At 39.0% G+C, this 8,744-nt stretch overlaps 1 long non-coding RNA gene across 1 annotated transcript; it reads left to right on the top strand.

The window, feature by feature from the left end:
* The first annotated feature begins 351 nt into the window (after positions 1-351).
* On the top strand, positions 352-2,979 carry LOC123335032. The gene is made up of 2 exons (XR_006553287.2): positions 352-455; positions 2,638-2,979. It is a non-coding gene; the product is annotated as an uncharacterized LOC123335032 (long non-coding RNA).
* Positions 2,980-8,744: the final 5,765 nt, after the last annotated feature.

The raw sequence follows: 8,744 nt of genomic DNA, 5'->3' as shown, positions 1-8,744 counted from the left end.
TGGAAGAGGGTCTCTTTTCCAATCCTACTCTGTCACTCACATGAGATGTGTCTGTATGCAAATTACTAAATCTTTTCTTTTAGCCACAATCCCCTTACATGATGATGACCTCACACTGTGTGTGTGTGTGTTTTGCCTTGCTTTGTTTTATTGGCACATAAACATAAAATGAGAGTTTTAAGTAAGGGGGTGTGAATTAATCCTATTGAAAATAAATGCGGCACCCAAGTGGGAGGTACTATTGTCAATGTTTTTATTGGCAGTGGTTTTGGTGGGTGGAAGTGAGGGTTGACCACATGATCCCTAGGACTGGTTTGGCCCTGGCTGACAGGGCTCTTCCCTTTCTTCACTCCCACACCCCAGCAATGGTTGTGAAAGGGAAAATAGCTTTTATTGTGAAGGTCCACAGGCTGAAAGATGCCGGGGAAATGGAAAGCTGTGAGAAACACTTTTAGGTGAGCTTCAAATTGTCTGGCTCTCTCTTCTGCTTGTTGGGACTTAAAATCACTTTATGTTCAACTGGAAAAATAGTCTACTTCTAAGTCTTAACCCCCGAATTCTGTTATCCGTCATATTCTTAAAAGTCATTATGTTGTAATAACAGAAGAAAATACATTAAGTTTCCTTGCATTCATAACAGAATGAAATGATGGATTTACTTAAATTCCATCGACTGCTTTGACACAAGGAATAATTTTTTGGTGTTTTAGTTGAAGACCCTACAATAGATTCCTAGGAAAGGTGGCTTATCTGTCCAGTATACCTTTAAAAATAGGGCAAATTCTTGCCTAACTTTAAAAAGACAGATTCCATTGCATTTACACTATTATATTTGGCCTGTAGATCAGTGTAATCAACTTTTTTCTGACATAAGTGGCACATCATTAAATTGCATCCTCACTAGAGTGTAGCCAGATTTGGACTACAACATGGTCTAAGGTCATATTTCATAGGCGGTATGGTGGCATACACAGGCTGCACAAAACCAGACCTCATGTACTAGGGTTAAAGGGTGAAATTCAACCTGCTTTTCATCTTGCCAACAGTCATTACAAGATAGGTTTGCACAAAGACCTCAAGCAGGCTCACAGCGACCCCAGAAGCTTCTGCAGAATGACACGAGTGTCTCAAATTTTGTTTCATAATTCCTATTCCCTATCATAACCCATAGTAGTAACACAATAACCTTGATCATAATCCAGCTTTCTCTCTACGAAAAGGCATTGGAAAAAGTGAAAAGTGGACCTGTTAGCCTCTCAGTCACTTTGTGGCCCCATGGACAGCCACCCGCCAGGATTTCTCAGGCATGAAATTCTCCAGGCTAGAATACTGTAGTGTGTAGCCATTCCCTTCTCCAGGGGACTCTTCCTGACCCAGAGATCAAATATAAATCTCTTGCATTGCAGGCAGATTCTTTACCATCTGAGCCACCAGGGAAGCCCACCAAAAGGCATTACTTGATTTATATTCTGAAGAAGCAGTTGTTCAGGAGTGATACCAACTTATTCAAAAATTGAAATTATTATCTTGGAATTGCTTATCCATTTTATGATAGTAACTATGATACATTTTATATTTCAACTTGAAGTGTGTTTCTTGGGTGAGGTTGGCGTTTAAACTGATGAAGAAAAGGCAGATCACTCTCTAAAATGTGGGTGGGCATTGTCCGATCTGTTGAAGGTTTAAACGAGATAAGAAGACCAACTTCTCTGAGCAAGCAAAAATTCTTGAGATCACCTTCAAACTTCATCTTCATCATCAACACCCCTGAACCTCTAATCTGCTGGCCTTTGGACTGGAACCGGGGACACTGGGGCTTTCAGGAAGCATGGCAGTCTCTTTCAGTTCACAGTGAGAAATCTAGACTCCCAAAATTTTATCAGTTCTGATACCCACTGAGTGTCCCGGGGTGGCCCACTCACCTTTCCTGGGGTTATCATGTGCAGACTGAGGTGAAGAGCACCACCCGCCATCCCAGTGATGGCGTTTACTAGATAAATCTTGTAAGGTTCTTTGAAGATGAGAAGAGTTACACACCCACGCTGTTTTATTGTTCTATCTCACACTTGACCATATTCTTTCTAAAAGATCTCCACCATGATTGGTGTGCCCTTTGAGTTTTAGTGGCTGGTTTCTGTGGTAGATTTTATGTCTCAGTAAAAAGGTTATATAATGTTCTGATTGTTTGGGGTGATTTTCCTAGACATCAAAGACATAATTTCTAAAACCTCTAAACTAGTTTCTATTTGTTTCTTTTATATAAGCCAGGACACATCCTCCTTCATGGATGCTGTGCCTTAACCCGGAGAGCCTCTTGGACCAACTGAAAGTGAAGGATGGCTGGCTCTTCACTCTTCTGTCTATTGCAGGAGATAATTGATTCACAATGATAAGACTAGTCTTAACTTGACTCATCTTCAATTTTTCCTAAATTATTAAGTATTTTCTTCCTCATTTCAGAACCTGAGGCATAGCAGAGAAGCAGTGTGTTACTCACCATAAAAGGGCATAAATTCAAGACCTTTACACGTGTAAACCAAAATTGTTCATTTTCCCAAAGACTGTTTAACAGTCTGAATGTGTATGTGGCAACCTTTGTTTCCCAGATGTATATTAAGTCTTGCATTTTTCTTTCAGTGTGTGCCAGTAAAAAGAAGAGAGAGCTACAAGAATGCTCTTCTTTATGATGACGAAGATGGGAGGGGTATGAAAATATTTGCAAACCATTCCCAGATTCTCACATTCCCAGGGGCAAAAAGCAATGAAACTTTGGATCAGAGAGTTCCGCGGAGGCTGCCTCATTCCTAGCATTAATCAGAACCCAGCCCGTACCTCAATCTCCCCTTCATGTTCGGCCTAATGTCCTCTTTCGGCCACCATCAATTCATATTTTTTGTGTTCCTGACACTGAAAAATGTGTCAAGAGGAAAGCTTACTATGGTCAACAAGCAAACATTAATAAAAATATGAATCATAAAATCATGCCTCTAGACATTGATTTAGCTTCAGATAAAGATAGAATGTCATCTGTGAGATGATCCTAAGTCAAATTATTTCAAAAATGACACTAATTACATGTCGACTTAGTTGTCGCCAAAGATTGGTTCCACCTAAATTGAAAAACCCAGAGGCATAGTGTTTGATTTCTAAAATGGCCTGGAACAGAGAAGGAAAGTCCCTCTGGTAGATAACAGAATCAGGATTCTGGAATATCTCAACTGGCTGTGATGAGGGCCTAAAACTGATGATGTGAAATCGACTAAGGATAGAAAGGGAAGTCAGCACTGAGATTCAGAAAGTCAACTACGAAGATAAAAAATAGAGAGACTTAAGTTGAACTTCCTTGGGAAAAGGGACCTGGTTGACTGCAAATTCAGTTCAGGTGGTTGTGACTCGGGTTGATAAAAACACTCATGCATCACACAGATTGCATTATAAGGTTTATAGTGTTCATAACAGTGGGTTAAGGATATAATTCATTCATCTGTTTTTTCATTCAGCAGTCATGCTGTATGTAGGGAATGGCAAATGTCCAGTCTAAGGAACAGAGCCACTATGCAGCTTACTCTGATGATGCTGTTATAGGAATTCAGAATCTATATTCCAGATTTTCACTTTTATAAGGAAGACCTTTAAATTTGGATTGTCATATAAAAAAATTCCAGTTTCCAAATACCCTGAATTAGACAAAAAGGCTTTATCTAGCCACAGGCTTCACGTTTTTACCTCTGTGTTAGCTCTACCATCTGGATCTTAGGACAGAGATGTTCAATGATGATAAATGCTTGGTTTTTGTCATCTTGTAAGTGGCAGTACAGTTAATAGAAGTGAATGAACTCAGCAGGGAGGAAATAATATTTCTTGCTTTGTTTTAGGCTAACTACATATTGTTTTAGAATTCATTTTAATTCATCTACAGATTTTCCTTGAATTACAGTGGGGTTATGTCCTGTTAAACTCATCTTAAGTTGAAAATATTAAAATATTTTCCAAAATGCAGTTAATACACTTAACCTACCAAATATCATGGCTTAGCCTGAAGTGAAGTGAAGTGAAAGTCGCTCAATCATGTCCGACTCCTTGGGACCCCATGGACTGTATGGCCTGCCAGGCTCCTCTGTCCATGGAATTCTCCAGACCAGAATCCTTGAGTGGGTAGCTTTACCCTTCTCCAGAAGATCTTCCCAACCCAGGGGTTCTAACCCAGGTCTCCCAAATTGCAGGCGGATTCTTTACCGTCTGAACCACCAGGGAAGCCCTGGTGGCTCAGGCTAGCCTAGCCTACCTTAAATATCCTACAGTTGGGCAAAATGATCTAACACGAAGCCAATATTACAACTAACTGGTGAATATCTCATATAATTTAATAAATACCATATTGAAAGTGAAAAGCAATGAGTACAGAATGGTTGTAAGTGTATTGGTTGTTTACCCCCATGATTATGTGGCTGACTGGGAGCTGTGGGTTGCCACTGCTGCCCAGAATCACAAGGGACTATCATACCACATATTGTCAGCCTGGGAAAAGATAAAAATTCAAAATTTGAAGTATGGTTTCTACCGAAGGCATATCACTTTCACAACATCCTAAGGTTGCAAAATCAGAGCTTGAAGCATTGTAAGTCAGGGGCTGTCTATATTGGCTTTGTAGCTACACCACTTTGCGTTAATTTTTAGCTGTTGCTCTTAGGACTGATTATACATTTTTTCATTTTAGCAGTCCATTTAGAGTTTATATCATATCACTTCATGTAAATGCACAAACTTAGCAACTATATAGCTCCACGTTTCCTACCCTTGACGCTATAGCTGGCATAAATACCCCTGTTATTGTTGTTCAGTTGCATGTCGTGTCCCGCTCTTTGCGACCAGACTGCAGACTTTGGTGCACTGCAGCACACCAGACTCCTCTGTCCTCCAGTGTCTCCTAGAGTTTGCTCAGTTCTTGTCCAATGAGTTGGTGAATGCTACCCAACCATCTCATCCTCTGTCGTCCCCTTCTCCTTTCACCTTCAATCTTTCCCAGCATCAGGGTCTTTTTCCAATCAGTCAGCTCTTTACATCAGGTGGCCAAAGTATTGGAACTTCAGCTTCATCACCTACATGCTTTATAAATCTCATAGTACAAAATTGTAATTTTTTTGCTTTCTATTTACCCACATGTTTACTATTCCTAGTTCTTCATTTTTTTTCTCTGAAAAGTCAATTTGTACTTAGCATCAATTTTCTCAGTCTGAAGAGCTCCTTAAAGTATATTTTGTAGTACAGATTGCTGACAATAAATTTTCTTAATTTTTATTTAATTGAAAATGGGTTTATTTTGCTTTCATTCTTAAAGATTCTTTTCATTAGACATAGAATTCAAACTTGAAAGTTTTTTTTGTTTGTTTTTTGTTTTTATCACTTCAACAAATTGATTCATTGCCTTTTGGCTTCCATAGTTTCTGATGAGAAGTTATCAGCTACTTATACTATTGTTTCACTGGATATAACGTGTCATTTTTCTGGCTGCTTCAAGAACCAAAAAATCTTTGGTTTTCTTTAATCGTATAGGCCTCACTATGATTTTCTATGTATCTTGACTGAGTTTGCTGAGCTTCTTGAACCTAGAATTATCTCACCAAACTTAGGAAATTTTTAGTTATTATTACTTCAAATATTTCTTTGTGCCCTATTGTTTCTAGGGCTCAACTTATACATATATTAGGACTTTTGATATTGTCCCACAGGCCAGTCTTTTTTCTCCATGTTCTTCAGACTTTATAACTGTATTTATTTACAACTTCACTGGTTTTTCCTGTGTCATTTCCTAGTTGTTAAGCCCATCCAGTTAATTTTTTTCTTCAGGTATTATATTTTTCAGTCTTACTTTGCTATTATTTATAGTTTCTATTTAGCACTTTTCATTTATTACACATATATTTTCTTCATATTTTGGATGATAATTAAAATATTTACTTTAAAATCCCTGTTTGCCAATTCCAATGTATGGGTCATTTTGAAACCAAATTCCATTAAGTCTTTTCTCTAGGGTTTCTGTTATGTTTCTTTGTATGTTTAGTAAGTTTGTCTGTATGCCTAATAAAACTGAACATTGTGAAAAATATGTTTTAGGGACACTGGATTCTCCAATTATATCCCTCCAAAGATCATTGATTCTTTTGCTTTGAGTAGGCAGTTAATTTGGTTAGAATCGAATTCTAATTTTGTCATCCTTGTGGTGGGCAGCAACTAAAATCTCTGTTTACTTCCTTTAGCTTCATCTGAGCTATCTGGAATCTTCCTTATGCATGCATATTTCAAGGGTAATTCAGAGACCTAGAATTTATGCATAAAATCTTGTATATAATTCTCTGGCTATCTCCTATTTTGTTTGGTCTCCCCAAAATAGGTCTTTGGGCTCTTCAAATCTGAAAACCTATTGCTTCTTATCCAAGTTTTAATTGCCAGACTGAGACTTCCTATCTGGCAAAACAAACAAACAGTAACAACAGAACAGTTGCAAGAAGAAGACTTATCAGTTATTACTTCCTTCTTTGGAATATTACTGCCTCTCAGTCTCTGCCTTCACTGTGTCATTTTGTGACTTTCCAATATCTTCAGTAATTGATATTTTTATATTTTTTCCAGAATGCATAATTGTTAACTGTGACACAGTTTGTACAACAGAGACTTCTCTGCTATTACCAGAGCAAGGAATCCAAACAGGTAGAGTGGAGCTAAGAGAAACCACTCAATCCACTTCCACTAGGCAACTTAACTGGGTTAACTATTCACAGTGGTCATCTGGTCTAGAATTCCATCTATCTAAAGCTCAGACTTAAATTGAAGAAAGTAGGGAAAACCACTAGACCATTCAGGTATGACCTAAATCAAATCCCTTATGATTATGCAGTGGAAGTGAGAAATAGATTTAAGGGCCTAGATAGAGTGCCTGATGAACTATGGACGGAGGTTCATGAGATTGTACAGGAGACAGGGATCAAGACCATTCCATGGAAAAGAAATGCAAAAAAGCAAAATGGCTGTCTGGGGAGGCCTTACAAATAGCTGTGAAAAGAAGAGTAGCGAAAAGCAAAGGAGAATAGGAAAGCTATAAGCATCTGAATGCAGAGTTCCAAAGAATAGCAAGAAGAGATAAGAAAGCCTTCCTCAGCGATCAATGCAAAGAAATAGGGGAAAACAACAGAATGGGAAAGACTAGAGATCTCTTCAAGAAAATTAGAGATACCAAGGGAACATTTCATGCAAAGATGGGCTCGATAAAGGACAGAAATGGTATGGACCTAACAGAAGCAGAAGATATTAAGAAGAGGTGGCAAGAATACACAGAAGAACTGTACAAAAAAGATCTTCACGACCCAGATAATCACAATGAGGTGATCACTGACCTAGAGCCAGACATGCTGGAATGTGAAGTCAAGTGGGCCTTAGGAAGCATCACTATGAACAAAGCTAGTGGAGGTGATGGAATTCCAGTTGAGCTATTTCAAATCCTGAAAGATGATGCTGTGAAAGTGCTGCACTCAATATGCCAGCAAATTTGGAAAACTCAGCAGTGGCCACAGGACTGGAATAGGTCAGTTTTCATTCCAATCCCAAAGAAAGGCAATGCCAAAGAATGCTCAAATTACCACACAATTGCACTCATCTCACATGCTAGTAAAGTAATGCTCAAAATTATCCAAGCCAGGCTTCAGCAATACGTGAACCGTGAAATTCCTGATGTTCAAGCTGGTTTTAGAAAAGGCAGAGGAACCAGAGATCAAATTGCCAACATCTGCTGGATCATCGAAAAAGCAAGAGAGTTCCAGAAAAACATCTATTTCTGCTTTATTGACTATGCCAACGCCTTTGACTGTATGGATCACAATTAACTGTGGAAAATTCTGAAAGAGATGGGAATACCAGACCACCTGACCTGCCTCTTGAGAAACCTGTATGCAGGTCAGGAAGCAACAGTTAGAACTGGACATGGAACAACAGACTGGTTCCAAATAGGAAAAGGAGTACATCAAGGCTGTATATTGTCACCCTGTTTATTTAACTTATATACAGGGTACATCATGAGAAACGCTGGGCTGGAAGAAGCATAAACTGGAATCAAGATTGCCGGGAGAAATATCAATAACCTCAGATATGCCGATGACACCACCCTTATGGCAGAAAGTGAAGAGGAACTAAAAAGCCTCTTGATGAAAGTGAAAGTGGAGAGTGGAAAAGTTGGCTTAAAGCTCAACATTCAGAAAATGAAGATCATGGCATTGGGTCCCATCACTTCATGGGAAATAGATGGGGAAACAGTGGAAACAGACTTTATTTTTTGGGGCTCCAAAATCACTGCAGATGGTGACTGCAGCCATGAAATTAAAAGACGTTTACTCCTTGGAAGGAAAGTTATGACCAACCTAGATAGCATATTGAAAAGCAGAGACATTACTTTGCCAACAAAGGTTCATCTAGTCAAGGCTATGGTTTTTCCAGTGGTCATGTATAGATGTGAGAGTTGGACTGTGAAGAAAGCTGAGTGCCAAAGAATTGATGCTTTTGAACTGTGGTGTTGGAGAAGACTCTTGAGAGTCCCTTGGACTGCAAGGAGATCCAACCAGTCCATTCTGAAGGAGATCAGCCCTGGGATTTCTTTGGAAGGAATGATACTAAAGCTTAAAGTCCAGTACTTTGGCCACCTCATGTGAAGAGTTGACTCATTGGAAAAGACTCTGATGCTGGGAGGGAATGGGGAC

The sequence above is a fragment of the Bubalus bubalis genome, chromosome 1, assembly GCF_019923935.1.
Source record: "Bubalus bubalis isolate 160015118507 breed Murrah chromosome 1, NDDB_SH_1, whole genome shotgun sequence".
Taxonomy (NCBI): domain Eukaryota; kingdom Metazoa; phylum Chordata; class Mammalia; order Artiodactyla; family Bovidae; genus Bubalus; species Bubalus bubalis.
This window is presented reverse-complemented; position numbering and strand designations above follow the sequence as displayed.